The sequence below is a fragment of the Tiliqua scincoides genome, chromosome 2 (assembly GCF_035046505.1).
Source record: "Tiliqua scincoides isolate rTilSci1 chromosome 2, rTilSci1.hap2, whole genome shotgun sequence".
NCBI classification, from domain to species: Eukaryota; Metazoa; Chordata; class Lepidosauria; order Squamata; family Scincidae; genus Tiliqua; species Tiliqua scincoides.
In genome coordinates, this window is record NC_089822.1 from 126,888,170 (window position 1) to 126,905,183 (window position 17,014).

A 17,014-nucleotide genomic window follows, 5' to 3' on the forward strand; every position below is an offset into this window, starting at 1 on the left:
TTTTGGGCCCTCTGAAGGCCTTAGAAGGCTTTCTGAGGGTTGGGGAGGCCTCCCCTTCACACTCCCTTCTTACTTCAGAGACATTCCAAAGATCAAACTCTAATTGCCGCTGAACTTTGCTTAGCCAGATTTTGTGTTCAGCTTAACAAAATCTGGCTGAATGGCTTGACTACCTTTGCTGATTCTAGGGAATTTACATGCATTTCCCACAAGGGGTCCAGTGTGATTGATTATGTTTTGATATCACCTGCTTTTAGGCCCCATATTAAAGATTTTGCAATTGTGGATTATGTATTTAGTGATCACCTCCCCATTATGGTTTCAGTGGATATTAATCAATGTCTGGACAGAACCCCCCTGATTTGGATTATGATTGTGTTCATGATCCCTTGCTAAAAATTATATAATGAACAAAACTCACCATTTATTCAAGGTAGAGGTATGTTTGGATTTTAGATCCTGTATTATTAATACAAATAATTTTTCTATACAACTCAAAAGTATGAAGAATGAATATCATATATTCTATCAGACCTTAGCAGCAGTTTCCTGGTGAGAAATAGAAGAGGGGGGAACTCCAGCTATCTCTCGTTTGGTAGGGAGTGTAAGAATTTTAAAGTACAGTTGCATGATTGCTATCGTAACTATAGGGATTCCGAAATGACAAGACTTCCATCACATTATTTCACCTTAAAAAACCAACTGAGTCAGCTTATCAAGAGGAAAAGAATAGAGTTCATTAATGAACAAAGGGAAAGGCTACTACAAGCAATTTCCCAAAAGAACTCTAAACAATTCTGGACTATTGTGAATGATTCCTGCTGTGTGGCTAGTCCAGATTTGTCTATCATTGCCCCCCCCCCCCCCGATGGTTGGCTTAAGCATTTTCAAATGCTGTTTTTTGAGAGGGACCTGAGGGACCTGACTTGCACTAACTCTTGGGTTCTCAGTTTAAAGGATCTTCCAGAGTGGCCTCCGGTATCACCGGAAGAAGTGAAAGAACGTATTTGTTCATTAAAAATAGGGAAGGCACCCACCAGATATGATACCAGTAGAACTTCTAAAAACTGACCCAAATTGGTGAGCACCTTTGCTGGCTGCCCTGTTCGCTATGGTTAATAGAACAGGTATTATGACAGTCATGGATAAATGCAATCGTGGTTCCAATTTTCAAAAAGGGTGACACAGGGACAGCTTCAAATTATAGACTGGTCAGCTTGCTCTCGACTATAGGGAAATTGTATGCTAAATATTTACAAGCTTATCGTTTAGATATCTGATCAGAAGATTCTGGGCCCGGAGCAGGCGGGGTTTCAACAGGGTAAATCTACCCTGGACCATTGTACCGTCCTTCCACATTTTTTTGATAAATATATTAGAAAGGCAAGATCTAGGTTTTACACAGCCTTTCTAGACTTAAAAGCAGCCTATAGATAGGGAGATACTTTGGAATAAATTAGAAAAGCTACAGATGGACAAGAGACTTATATTCCTTATAAGGAGACTCCATCAAAACACCACATGCCAAATAAAGTGTATCTCTGCGGGGCACCTTACAAGGAAAATTGTGTCAAACAAGGGAGTCAAACAAGGGTGTGTTTTGGCCCCCACCCTATTTGGCTCCCTCTTTGACTGAGGTGGCTGGGCACTGTCCCAGATTAGGGTCCACTCAGGTACTAATCCTCCTATATGTGGATGATAATAATGTCTCAGAATCATTTGGGTTTAAAACACCTTTTGAAAAAGTGTTTGAGTACTTGACTGAAAACCAGTTACAGCTGAATTTTGACAAGTCTAAAATACTTGTATTCGCTAGAATGTGGAAGTTGTATGATTGGCAACTAAATGGACACAAATTAGAACAAGTTAAGCAGTTTAAAAATCTTGGTCTAAATTTACATTATAATCTCTCCTGGGCTATTCACAGAAAAATGGCAATTAATGTAGCTAACGTTACCTCTCAGTCTATTGCTCACTTTTTCTGTGCAAGAGGGAACCATTACATACCAGCAGCTCTTATCTCTGAGCAAGTGAAGATGCATGACTCCTTGTAGCACTTCATGTGCTGTTTTGCAGGAAACACCTGTGTTTTTTCTGCAGGAAACACCTGTGTATATGCTGCCAAGACAACTGTTTCCATAAAATGGGAAACTGCCCCGGGCAGCTCAGGATTGGGCTGCATGTCCTTTGAGGGTGATCTGAAGGAGATGGGATATGATAACTAAGGCATCTAAAATTATTTGAGGGTCTGATATGGAAGATAGAGTGGATTTGTCCTCAGTTTTTCTAGAGCAGTGGTTTCCAACCTTTAGGAACTCGTGGCAAAAATTGCAATGGGCGTGGACCACATGTGGCACACACTGCTAATTCCCAACTGACTGAACTGACCCAAAGGAGTTGATGACCAATGGCATCAAATGTTACGGACAGATCAAGAAGAATTAGAGTCACAATCCATTCCCCTTGTAGTTTCAGTCCCAAAGTCTGCTCAGACACTTGACTGATACTGGTCTTCTTTCAGATATGCTGAAGTTGAGTCACCACTGCCTGATCATCACCTTCTCCAGAAATGGCAAATTTAATGTGGGCAGCAGGGTGCCAAAGAACCCCTATTTTTTTTATTTCCTAGATTCTAGTCCCAGGCCCTCCCAGGACACTGACTGCAGACACCTGTGGGCTTCAGCCCCCACAAAGGGGTTTACTCAAAATTAAAGAAATTTTGAACTTGTTTTCTTCGAGCAGTGGACACATCACAATATCACATCACAAATATTGGGGCAAAACATCAAAACTTCACATATAGGCTGATGGGTTCTGAGCTGTCTGTGACAGATCAGGAGAGAGATCTTGGGGTGCTGGTGGACAGTTTGATGAAAGTGTCGACCCAATGTGCGGCGGCAGTAAAGAAGGCCAGTTCTATGCTTGGGATCATTAGGAAAGGTACTGAGAACAAAACAGCTAATATTGTAATGCCGTTGTACAAATCGATGGTGAGGCCACACCTGGAGTATTGTGTCCAGTTCTGCTCACCACATCTCAAAAAGGATATAGTGGAAATGGAAAAGGTGCAAAAGAGAGCGTGCAGTAAGATGATTACTGTGCTGGGACACCTTGCTTATGAGAAAAAGTTATGGCATTTGGGTCTCTTCAGCCTAGGAAACAGACGCCTGAGGGGGGACATGAATGAGACATACAAAATTATGCAGGGGATGGACAGAGTAGATAGAGAGATACTCTTTACACTCCCACATAACACCAGAACCAGGGGACATCCACTAAAATTGAGTGTTGGGAGAGTTAGGACATACAAAAGAAAATGTTTCTTTACTCAGCGTGTGGTTGGTCTGTGGAACTCCTTGCCACAGGATGTGGTGACGGCATCTGGCCTGGATGCCTTTAAAAGGGGATTGGACAAGTTTCTGGAGGAAAAATCTATTACGGGTTACAAGCTATGATGTGTATGTGCAACCTCCTGATTTTAGAAATGGGCTATGTCAGAATGCCAGTGCAAGGGAGGGCACCAGGATGCAGGTGTGCTCCCTGGGGCATTTGGTGGGCCGCTGTGAGATACAGGAAGCTGGACTAGATGGGCCTATGGCCTGATCCAGTGGGGCTGTTCTTATGTTCTTAAGAACCTCCGTGTTAGGCAGTGAGCCCAACAAGGGGGCTCTGGATCTGGTTGAGCTTTGCTCTGCCGGTTCTGCCTCCCTCCCTCCCCCTGGAACGCCTCCTCCTTGCCCTCTCTCCACATCCCCCGAATGCCTCCTCTCTGCCCTCAGCTCACCTCCCCCTTCCCAGAACACTTCCTCTCCACCTCCCCCCATGCCCCCACCTACCTCTCCACTGCTCAGCACTCCACGCAACTGCTAAGCAGTGGAGCGCCAGAGGCTGCCTGGCAGTAGCCCAGCACCAGCCACTGCTGGGATACCACCAGCACTCGCCCAGCGCTAGGGCCTGCCAATGTGCCTTATGGCACGTTTGCGACAGTGCGCGCCATCGGTAAGCTGGATTGGGCTGATGGTCTCCAGCTCTGTCATGGTTCGAGTAACTCTCCTCTGGACCCACCCCAGTTTGTCAATAGCCTTCTTAAACTGTGGAGCCCAGAACTGGACACAGAATTCCAAAGTTCAAACAGTCTGAGTTTGAAAGTTTACAGTCTGAGGCTTTACAGTCTGAGGCTAAGAGGCAAAGAAGGAAGGCCCATAGCCAGGGAGACAGACCAGGGACAGACTGCACTTGCTCCCGGTGTGGAAGGGATTGTCACTCCCGGATTGGCCTTTTCAGCCACACTAGACGCTGTTCCAGAACCACCTTTCAGAGCGCGATACCATAGTCTTTCGAGACTGAAGGTTGCCAATAAAGTTCAAACACGTCCAAGACATTCTCCTGAAAGCCTGCAAAGTCTTCATGTTGTGGGTGTGAGATATTGCATGATGAATAAAATGCAAGACCTCACGAAGCCAGATAATCTCTAAAACGTAAGCGAGAAACAAGCACACACAGGTTGAAGCTGGCATTTCAAACTACCTTAGTTGGATCTGCTTGCTACCAGGACTCATGAAGATGCCATTTCCTGGCGTTACCATCACTGGTTCAGTTCCTGTGCGTCAGACTTACAGCACCCTCAAGTTACTCTACGGAAACCAGGCAGAGGCATAATTAGAATTGTCACTGTTTACAGTGCATAAAGCCACTACAGAACAGAGTGAATGGGCTAGACACCGCTCCACTCACACACACCCCACATCCCAGATCACAAAATGAAAAGATGTTGGAAGATCCAATCATGGACTTCCTAAGTCAGGCCCAGTTTGGCCCTCAGTCAGCAGAGAGGCTCACACATTTTTATATATGCAAGTATGGTAGGTGTTTATCAAGCCTGAGGGCTAATTTGCATGCTCCCTTGCCCTCCCCACCCACATAGACACACTTTACTTAATAGTTCCAGCATCTGGACCCTAACGGCTGATTCCCATTTTATGGACGCAGTTTTCTTGGCAGCATATACACAGGTGTTTCCTGCAGAAAAAACATGAAGTGCTACAAGGAGTCACGCATCTTCACTTGCTCACTGATAAACAGCAGGAACACTCCAGGCAGTGGCAACTGGCTGCAGCTCCCTGGCATGTGTTTTTGGCTGAAAGCCTGGAGTTGTGCCATCAGTCCACAGTACTTTCATTCAGAAACACTGCATGAACACGGCAGACATCCTAACACAGTGAATTTGCCCTCATATGAGGGACAGAACTCCCCCAAGGCGGTATTGGTGCTTGCATGATACCTGCTTTTCCATGGCACATCCAGAATACAACCAGGGAACACAGTGTGCTTAACTGGCTGATCACTAGGACAAAAGAGTAAGGGATTAAGGGTCCAATCCTATCCAATTTTTCAGCATTAATACAACCTTGGTTGTATTGATGACCTTGGTTGGGGAGGTTAGAGAACAACAAGACAAAGGCAGGAGAAGAAATTGGGAAAGGTAGCGTGATGGGATGTGATAGATGGTTTGGCACAATGAGAGGATGCGGGGACAAAGAAGCGAATAAGCAGCCTATCCTGGGGCATTCTGTGTACAAATGCTTTTATGCGAATGCCCGAAGTCTATGAGCAAAGGTGGGAGAACTGGAATGTCTGGTGACAAGGGAAAACATTGACATAGTGGGCATAACGGAAACCTGGTGGAATGCAGAGAATCAATGGGATACCGCAATCCCGGGCTATAAACTCTACAGGAGGGACAGGCAGGGGCGTGTTGGAGGTGGGGTGGCCGTTTATGTTAAGGAAGGGATAGAATCCAGCAAAGTAGAGATTGAAGGTGGGTCCGACTCCACCGTAGAATCTCTGTGGGTTAAATTACCAGGCTTGTGCAGCGATGTAATACTGGGGGCATGCTATCATCCTCCAGACCAGAAATCGGAAGGGGATCTTGAAATGAGGAAACAGATCAGGGAGGTGACAAAGAGGGACAGGGTTGTAATCATGGGGGACTTCAAATATCCTCATATTGACTGGGTCATTTTGTGTTCTGGTCACGATAAGGAAACCGGATTTCTTGACGTGCTAAATGACTTAGAGATGGCAGAGAAATTAAATGAGTTATTTGCATCTGTCTTCACGGCAGAAGACCTCGGGCAGATACCGCTGCCCGAATGGCCCCTCCTGACCGAGGAGTTAAGTCAGATAGAGGTTAAAAGAGAAGATGTTTCAGACCTCATTGATGAATTAAATATCAATAAGTCACCGGGCCCTGATGGCATCCACCCAAGGGTTATTAAGGAATTGAAGAATGAAGTTGCAGATCTCTTGACTAAAATATGCAACTTGTCCCTCAAAATGGCCACAGTGCCAGAGGATTGGAGGATAGCAAATATCACGCCTATTTTTAAAAAGGGAAAGAGGGGGGATCCGGGAAACTATAGGCCGGTCAGCCTAACATCCATACCGGGTAAGATGGTGGAATGCCTCATCAAAGATAGGATCTCAAAACACATAGACGAACAGGCCTTGCTGAGGGAGAGTCAGCACGGCTTCTGTAAGGGTAAGTCTTGCCTCACGAACCTTATAGAATTCTTTGAAAAGGTCAACAGGCATGTGGATGCGGGAGAACCCATGGACATTATATATCTGGACTTTCAGAAGGCGTTTGACACAGTCCCGCACCAAAGACTACTGAAAAAACTCCACAGTCAGGGAATTAGAGGACAGGTCCTCTCATGGATTGAGAACTGGTTGGAGGCCAGGAAGCAGAGAGTGGGTGTCAATGGGCAATTTTCACAATGGAGAGAGGGGAAAAGCGGTGTGCCCCAAAGATCTGTCCTGGGACCGGTGCTTTTCAACCTCTTCATAAATGACCTGGAGACAGGGTTGAGCAGTGAGGTGGCTAAGTTTGCAGACGACACCAAACTTTTCCAAGTGGTGAAGACCAGAAGTGATTGTGAGGAGCTCCAGAAGGATCTCTCCAGACTGGCAGAATGGGCAGCAAAATGGCAGATGCGCTTCAATGTCAGTAAGTGTAAAGTCATGCACATTGGGGCAAAAAATCAAAACTTTAGATATAGGCTGATGGGTTCTGAGCTGTCTGTGACAGATCAGGAGAGAGATCTTGGGGTGGTGGTGGACAGGTCGATGAAAGTATCAACCCAATGTGCGGCGGCAGTGAAGAAGGCCAATTCTATGCTTGGGATCATTAGGAAGGGAATTGAGAACAAAACAGCTAGTATTATAATGCCGTTGTACAAATCTATGGTAAGGCCACACCTGGAGTATTGTGTCCAGTTCTGGTCGCCGCATCTCAAAAAAGACATAGTGGAAATGGAAAAGGTGCAAAAGAGAGCGACTAAGATGATTTCGGGGCTGGGGCACCTTCCTTATGAGGAAAGGCTACGGCGTTTCCACCTCTTCAGCCTAGAAAAGAGATGCCTGAGACATGATTGAGACATACAAAATTATGCAGGGGATGGACAGAGTGGATAGGGAGATGCTCTTTACACTCTCACATAATACCAGAACCAGGGGACATCCACTCAAATTGAGTGTTGGGCGGGTTAGGACAGACAAAAGAAAATATTTCTTTACTCAGCGTGTGGTCAGTCTGTGGAACTCCTTGCCACAGGATGTGGTGCTGGCGTCTAGCCTAGACGCCTTTAAAAGGGATTGGACAAGTTTCTGGAGGAAAAATCCATTATGGGGTACAAGCCATGATGTGTATGCGCAACCTCCTGATTTTAGAAATGGGTTATGTCAGAATGCCAGATGCAAGAGAGGGCACCAGGATGAGGTCTCTTGTTATCTGGTGTGCTCCCTGGGCCATTTGGTGGGCCGCTGTGAGATACAGGAAGCTGGACTAGATGGGCCTATGGCCTGATCCAGTGGGGCTGTTCTTATGTTCTTAGGTAACCACAATGCAGCCTCGAGGTAAGAGAATACATGCTCCCTTACCTTGAGGAGGCCTCTGTGACTGCTCCCTCACCATAGGATGCAGCACATATCCCATTAGCATGGATACATCCCTGTTGAAAAGTTGGATAGGATTGGACCCTAAGGCTGCAATCCCGTCCTCACTTTCCTGGGAGTAAGTTTCATTGACTCTGATGGAACTTACTTCTGAGTAGACAGACCTAGGATGGGCCTGGGTGTGTCTTCAAAAGGCAGGTAATGTTGCTGCTGCTCTTCCTCTGCAGGTGGCCACGGGCTGTTCCCTCCTGCACTGAGTGTGGGGCTACCCAGCAGTCGCCTGAGTGATGCAATGGCTGGGTTACCCAACAGTGCCTGCTGGCAGACCAGGCTCTCCCTCCCTTCTTGCCACATGCAGGCGGCTCAAAGGAGGGGTGTGCCTGTTGGCTGCAAGTGAGATGCTGCACACCCCGCATTGGAAGGCAGTGGCCCTGGCTCTGCTGGCTGCCTGGGCTGCAGCTTGCAAGGTTTGTGCCTGCTCTTGGGGAGGGGGTCCAAGCAATTGGGATGGGAAGGGGCTAACCCCCTGCCAGGTGCAGGAAAATTCCCTGTAGAGCAACTCCAAAAAGTGCCTGTCAAGCCTCCACCTGAAGACTTCCAGCAAAGGAAAACTTGGTAAGAAGTTGCATTGCTGAACTGCTCTTACCATTCAGGATTTGTTCATGACATCCAACTTAAATCTCCCCTTCAGCCTAAGCCTATTAGGTCAAGCTGCTCTCTGGGGCAACAGAGAACAAATTTTTGCCCTCTTCCACCTGACAGCCCTGCAGGTATTTAAAGGCATGTCCCCCTTCAGTATTTTCATTTCCAGGCTAAACACACCAAGTTCTCTCAACGTTTACTCATTGGACTTGTTTTCCAGCCCCCTGATTTTGAAAGCCCTTTTGCGGTCAGGCACTCACAGCAGGCTCTCTTAACCTGACTGAGGCTGGGTGTGCAAACCGAAATTCACTCGCATTGTGTTTGACCTTCAGGACTCCTCTCTGTATAGGGTGAGGATGGTGGTGTTTTTGAGGAGGTGGGCCCTTCACTGGTTTGGGGGGCCTACTGCCTAGCTGTTCTCTGGACCTAATTCTTAGGTTATCTCTAACCCAAGGGACATTGGATAAGCATGACTTCCTACAGCCTTTGACCCACAGGAATTTTTCCCCTCACTGATTCTCTCTGGCTTCATTAAACCCGCTTCCCCTTTTCTTTCAGAGGACTTTCTGGGGGATAGTGACCCCACAATCCTGGTCCTGCCACACCTAGACCACCACTGCTGGCACTAATTACCTTTGGAAATCCAACTAGTCCCACTTTGCTCCAAAGGACCTTCTTAGCAGATGCCTTTGGTGATTCTTTCCAGCTCTTCTACAACAGTGTCTCGTTCCTTGTCAAAAGAATCCTCAGTGGCCCTGGAACCTCCTCCCTTCAGTCTGTCAAAAGCCAAACTTGAAAATATTTCAAGCTAGACCTTATTTTATAACAGACCAGAAACTAGCTGAAAGGAAATATTTTCAGTTTTTATATCTGGCCTTGAATAGGATGCAAAGATGAGAAACAGGCAGTCTTCTGATAAAAAAAATCAGAAGATAATGTTCCATGTTGCAGTGGTGTACAAATGGGAGGCCGTAGGCCCTGGGAGCCAAGCTGCAGAGGGGTGACAGAGGCCACCTCCCACTTCTTAAAATCTTGGTATTTTTGATACCATCGTAGTATATCATTCCATGCGCAATTTCATGCAGAATGCAATGAAACAAACCATGTGGAAATATCTCTATTCTATCAAATGTTACAGCCAAAAAGCAGGAAAAGGAAAACACATGGTTGCCTTATGTAACAACTGCCTTTCGTATGCCAGGGAAGATCGTTTATGTAGCTGCAATTTAGGCGAAGTAGAATCATACACACACATCATGTTGCACTGTCCCAAATATCAAGTACTAAGGCAGCAATTTCTCTCTCCCTTGCTCCATTCTAAAACAGGGCATTCTGAGAAAGATATAATTCAATTCCTTCTTGCAGATGATGTTGAACATACAACCCTCTTAGTCGCACAGTTCCTAAATTTGAGTATTCTGAATCGAGCCAAGCTTTCTGTAATCACTGAGTAGGCTACGTTCTGGCAAGATCCGCAGAGTAACTGATTGTTTCTGTCATTTAAATAATTCATGTTTGTTTGTAAAATGTAATGTACGTTGTATCTGTGTGTACACATAGATGTGCACATATACATATATTTGTGTACTACTTAGATTTATACTCTCTACAATTTCTGTACAGAGTCCTCACCTATCAAATGGTTATGCCTAATAAAGGTTTTGTTGACTGTTGACTGACTGCCTTATGTAACAAAAAGTGGGTTGCACTGGGATTTATGTAACAAAAGGTGTGTTCTGTAACAAAAGTGGATTACACTGAGATTACCACTAGAATACGTAGCTTGTTACAAGCATTCCAGAAAACCAAAAGTATTCTTCATAAATGTACGTATGTTTTCCTTTCTTCTATAACACAACTGCTTTTGTACGTATGATAGACCACAAGCCCACTGCATATTATCCTGATGGGTGTTCCTTCCCTGTTCTGATTTGGGTTATGATCTCTCATATTCATTGCATATGTAAATGTGTTATATATGAGTTCAGTAAAAGGAAGTGTTCACTGTCTGTGCTTGTTCTCTGGCTGTTATTATTATTCATTTCATATCATGACTCTTACGAAAAATAATTTTGTCATGGGGAGATTGCCAAAAATTTATGGGCCCCGGGTGCCAAATGGTGTATGTGAGTCTTTGTTCACCACTGCCATGCGGTATCAATTATCCTTCTGTGTTATCCACAATTATCCACCTGTGTTCAGGTGTCTCCAAACTGTAGCCCAGGGGCCAGACGCTGCACACGGCAATCTTCTCTCCGGCCGTAGCAAGACTCTTGTCTCCTGTGGGCCTCTGGTCTTCTCAAAGGAATGCAATCAGGGGTGTTCTGTGGGCTGGGGAGGATGTGTGCAGCCTGTCCAGCACTCAGAATGCATAAAAATATCTCTTCCTGGCTATTCTGAAAAAGCTTTTCCGGTGCTTTTGGTCCCTCTGGAGGCCTTAGAAGGCTTTCTGAGGGTTGGGGAGGCCTCCCCGGCCCTCAGAAGAGCTTTAGATGTTTTTTGTGATGTGCTGATTCTGAGGTATTTACTCCTGTACATGTAAGTAACCTGCTTGTGGGCTGGGGAGTCTATTTGAGTGAGTGCTTTATTTCTTTGGTGGTGCTTGGAGAAATCCTGGAACGGAGTCCATTCTTTCACTTATTCATTCATCTAAGTTCCATCTCTAATCTATTTATTTAAATTTTATATTTAAACTTTAATAATTTTTCCAACCCTTGACACGGTGTCAGATATTGGATGTGGCCCTCTGTCCAAAACATTTGGAGACACCTGCTCTAGTTCAACAGTTTTCAGCAGAGGCCAATTAGCTGTCCTCCACAAAGCAAGAAGACAATACTTATTCCTTGATATTTGATTCCCTTCTCTGAAATTTGCATAGCGCATGCTCACACTCTTAATTGAGGAGTCTAGTCATGGCTGTGTATTATGCTTCAAAAACAAAATAAAACTTCCTGTCAGAGTAACCCAAATTCTGCACCAAGAAAAGTGTAAGTCTGCAACCTGCATGATGTATGTTAATTCTGTGTGTTTGTTTACATTTGCTCATTTTACCAATTTGGTCTTCCACTGATTGTCAAGTTGAGAGACATTAGAGCCTAGGCACTGACTCCTGAAAATCCGACTTAGTTCCTTTCTGGTTTCAAGCATGCCAGGCCCTTTCAGGTACACCCAAATCTGCCTTTGTAACCATAACAAGAGCTAGATTTTTTAATATAAAAAATTAAAATATTTGTAAAAGTTGTGTTATTTTAATATTACAAAAGCAAAGGATCTCAGGTTGCTGCAGTCTATGTTCAGGATTCACAGAGCCATCAAGTCCTTGATCCCAACTAAGGACCCAATCCTATTCAGTGCGCGCTGGCTCATCACTTGCATGTACTGTCTCAAATATGCCATAAAGCACGTTTGTGGGCCTTAGTGCCAGTGGAGTACTGGAGCTCCACTGCAAGGCGGTCACACGGACCACCAGGCAGGTAGGGGGAGGCAGGGAGGTGGCATTCTGGGGGGAAGTGAGGGAGGGCGGGGAGAGGACGGGGACATGTTGGGGAGTGGGTGGGGCAGGAGAGAGCTTCACTCTACCAGATCCTGAGCCTCCGTGTCAGACTGTCTGAATTCTACACCTCCCTAATGCTTAGAATGTTGACTTAGAATGTTGAGAAAAATCGGACACTAAGCACTTCCGGGTTGCTTGGCGACCAGTTTTTCTCAATGTTCTAACATTCTAAGTGAACATTCTAAGCATTGGGGAGCCCTGCAGGGGGCTGCTCGGGGCTCCCCGCAACTCCTGCAGCTGCCAGCAGCCCTCAGTAAGTAAAAATAGACCCCTTTCACCCCCATTACTGACACGTCCTGTGTTGCTACCTCCCGCCTTTCCCCGCCCCTTAAAGGGATGGGGAAACTTGACACAAGCTGGTGAATTGCAACCAGCCAGTCTGAGAACCACTCATCTAAAGGTTAAGTATAGCAAGAATGAAGCAGTATATTATATCCCTACTCTATGTACTTCTGATTGCATAATGCAAATCTCTATCAGAGTGAGTTGCATTTGTGATTATGTCTAAACTTTTTTTCTATAACTGAGTTTATTTCTGCTACTCTTTTTCATCAAATCCACAAATCATTGTCTCAGGTTTTTCCCCGCTTCATTTACAGAAAGTCAATGAGTGGTTTCCAATTGAGTTACTGATTTTTCTTTGAGCAAGGTCGTCCGTTTGCCCATTTCTGCCATGTCCATAATTTGATCCAACATTCTTCCACCGATGGTGCTTCTGTTGTCTTCCATCACTGTGCAGAAAGTATTCTCACTGCACTTGTCATATATAGTGTAGCAGCGCAAGATGCTGCTTTGGGGAGCACCCAAGGCTTTTGGGAGCCTTGGTGCTTGGTGGGAGACACACAAGACTGTATCTTGTTGCCTGAAGGAGAGTGTTAAAGCAGAAGCGCTCTGAGGGTTTGAAAGTTAGAACTTGAGGAGCAAAGAGTTAGAGCAATGAAAACAACAACAGACATGTATAGAAGCGAGATGCAGAAGGAAGGCTTGATACAGAAGAAAAGTTTCTGGGATTCAGCCTTCTCTGACTTTTATTCCCTCTCAAACAATACACAACAGGCTGGGGTTTTCCATTCTCTGATCTTGTTTACAATACTAAACTATGAGTCAGAGGTCTGTGTAATAGGGAAATTACAAAAGGATGCTGAGATTCACACTGGCTATAACTAGCCGGCTCTCTAGCTTAACCGCAATCCACATTCCTAGATATGATTCTCTATAACATCTTCTTGTTGACAGGCTACAGAGCTTCAGACTCAGCATGTCATCAAGGCCGCGCAAGTTTGCTCTGTGCAAGTGCAAAGTGTGCTTTGCTTTATTGCCAACATACTAAGGCTAAGGCTAGCGCCTCCACATAAACACTACATATAGAAATAAAATTTCAGTTTTTTTCTCCACACATTCCTCTGTCAATCCCAGTAAAAAGGTTTCTGATCTCATTTGTATATTTATTTTTAAATGTGTTTCATGTGATTAAGGCCACCTGGGGAGCTTTGTGGATGAGTGGGGATTTGAGTCTAACACCCCCAACCCTAACTCTCCTCTAGACCCACTCCATTTTATCAATAGCCTTCTTAAACTGTGGAGCCAAGAACTGAACACCGTATTCCAAAGTTCAAACACTTCCAAGACATTCTCCTGAAAGCCTGCAAAGTTTTTATGTTGTGGGTGTGAGATATTGCATGATAAATAAAATGCAAGATATCCAACTAGAACAAGAGAGAAAAGAGCACACAGGTTGAAGTTGGCATTTCAAACTACCTTTAGTTGGATTTGCTTGCTACCAGGACTCATGAAAATGAAAGAAAATCTGTTAAATGGGACTACCACTGATCACAACTGGAATTTTAAAATTGCTTGGAAGGGGGTTAGGACTTTGTGCAGAGACACAAGCTGCACTTGCCATCATTCCCTCTTCAATACAATTGTTAAAGGTCGAGGCACTCTGTCTCCCTTTGCATCTGGTCACCCTACCTAAGAGTCATCAGAACCACCAGACTAGGAAGGCACTTCAAGCATTATGGCTACATTGCAGATACCACTGAAAGTACTTAGAAATGCCCCACTGCACCCAGCAGCAACTGTAACATTTAAACCTCAAAACAATAGTTGGCATTTCTGGTGTGCCCTCCATCTACTACAGCATGCCTGTGAGAACTCTCACTTCTCCCAGTAGTGAAAGTTTGTTTTTCCATGTTCTTTCACCTGGAGAAGAAGCAGGAGACAGGGCCTAGGCAGTGGCATAGCTAGCGAGGGGTGGGGGGCAGTCCATCTCAGGTACCAGCTTTGGGAGGGGTGACACCACAAATGACATAAACATCGCTAACTTCGCGGAGGTTACAAGTAACCCCATCATGCCATATACCATTGGGTGCATAATTTCCAGCAGAACGCAATGCGACAAACTCGAAGGAAATCTCCTTTTCATCAAAAGTTATGGCCAAAAAACCGAAACAACAAAAATGCACGAAGCTCTATGGAAAGTGAAACCGAGCCATAGCGCGCGTTTACTCCGGAATAGGTGGACTTGCCTTAGTCAGTCAGAAAGGGCAGGTGGAGAGGAATCCAATGACACCAGAATGGTCCCTATCCAATGAATGCAGCCTCCCCAAAACAGTTTAGCTCCTCCAGAGGCACGCACAGGAAGGAGGCACACAGGACAGAGGAGAGACGTACAAGCCCAGCCCTATGCGTGTCTACTCAGAAGTTAGTCCCCTTATAGTCAATGGAGTTTACTCCCAGGCAAGCGTGGATAGGATTGTCCTGAGGTTTGCTTGCAGATGTGTGGCTATGTCACCCCATACCCCCCAGTTTGCAACTGAGATGGAACTGCATGTTGCTCCCTCACCTTCCCTCCTCCCTGCCTTCCTGGCTGCGATCTTGCCTCGGTGGGCTTGTGCGCCAAGATCCTCCCCTCCAAACATTGTCAGAGACAAGCTAGCAAACCATACACAGCGCTGGGACAGATACACAAATCTGCTGGGGAAGGGGGCAACAGTTTGTGTGCCTACAACTGCAGCTGAATCTAAGTTGCTCACTGGGGTTACAAGCCTTTCCACACTTACCTGGGAGTAAGCCCTATTGACTCTAATGGGACATACTTCTGAGTAGGTAGGCACAGGATTGGGCTCCAAGGCTGCAGTCCTATCCAGACTTACCTGGGAGTAAGCTCTATTAACTATAATGGGACTTACTTCCAAGTAGGCACACATAGGACTGGGCTCCAAGGCTGCATTCCTATGCACACTTTCCTGGAGTAAGCCCTATTGACTATAATGGAATTTACTTCTGAGTAGACAGGCATAGGCTTGGGCTCTCGGCTGGCTGGCTGGCTGGCTGGCTGTGATGGGTTCCCTGGGCAGGAAGCTGAAGAGGGGAGCACATAAGGCAAGGCAAGGCAAGGCAAGGCATGTGAGGCGAGCAGTACTGAGCAGTACAGGCCTGGCCTGGCCTTGTAGTAGTAATCATCATCTCATCATTTATTTGTAATTCATGGATCCCTATTCTATTCCAGTTCCTAAACGTAAGCTGCAGGCTCTTATGATTGTCTCCAGCCCCCTGCACCTCTCAATTTGTATATACACACTTTCCTGGGAGTAAGCTCCATTGACTATAATGGAATTTACTTCTGAGTAGACAGGCACAGGATTGGGCTCTAAATTAGATATGCCTTTTAGATTTGTGGTCTCTTACAGAAGTAAGAGTAGTGGTGGTAGAAGTCTCCAGTGAGCTCTAAGAACATTTCTATTTCAGCAAGCCTTCTGATTTTGGTCCTCTTTAGCACCTGACACCTGCTGCTTTTATTGATGCGTTTATGATTTATTATTGTATTTTATGCGCTGGTGTGTTCATCAATGGACCTGCCTGCAATTGTTTGCTTTTTTTTACATTGCATTTTACAGTTTTATTCTAGATGAATACATATGTAAATTGTAAGCCACTTGCTGTAAGCCCTCAGAAAAAAAGTGGGATAACACAACTTAGTTTTAATTCATACAATTTATGGTCCAATCCTAACTTTCAACAAGCACTTGCTTTTTCACAATATTAGCTAACATTTCTCACTCACTCTAACAAATAAAAAAGACCCAGTTTAATTAATTTGATGTCCTTGCAGTTCAGGGAGGGGGCAAAATGTTCTTTGCACTGGGTAGCAAACGGCTTAGCTACGCCACTGATGCTAGTGCGAGCCTAAATATGACGCTCATTTTCTGCATGATTTTCTATATTTATAAGGTTTTAGAGAGACTTAGGAGTGTGCTTGGTTTTCCATATTAATGTATCTAGCTGCCAATGCCGCATGGGTGGGTAGACCTGGGCTCCGAAGACTTTTTCAGCCCTCTGCACCCCCCAATACTGTTTTGCCCTTCCCTGCCCCCATTCTGCTAGCCCATCACCACCCTCCCCCACTGTTTCACCCCTCCTGGATGGAGGGGCTGTGTCTGCAAAAGGCAGGCAAAAGGCAGGCAATGCTGCTGCTGCTGCTGCTCTTCCTCTGCTGGTGGCCACGGGCTGTTCCCTCCTGCACCCAGTGTGGGGCGACTGCGCGAAGCAATGGCCGGGTCACCCCGCCGCAGGCCAGGCCAGGGGAGGGACGTGCCTGCGGGGCTGGGCGCGCGAAAGAGGCTGGCAGGCTCCGCGTGGGAAAGCAGCGGGCGGGCGGGCGGGTCCGGACTGCGCTGCTCTTGGGGAGGGTCCAGGCGCCTGGGGTGGGAACGGGCAGCACCAGGCGGGGCGGGAGCGCGGCTCTCCCCAAAGGCGCCGGGGAGTGGCCGAGAAGGCGGAGGGATGGAGTCCGAGCCGAGGCAAGGACCAGGGAGACCGCCAAGCAGGGAAGGAGGGACGGCAGAGCGCCGGGGGACTGCA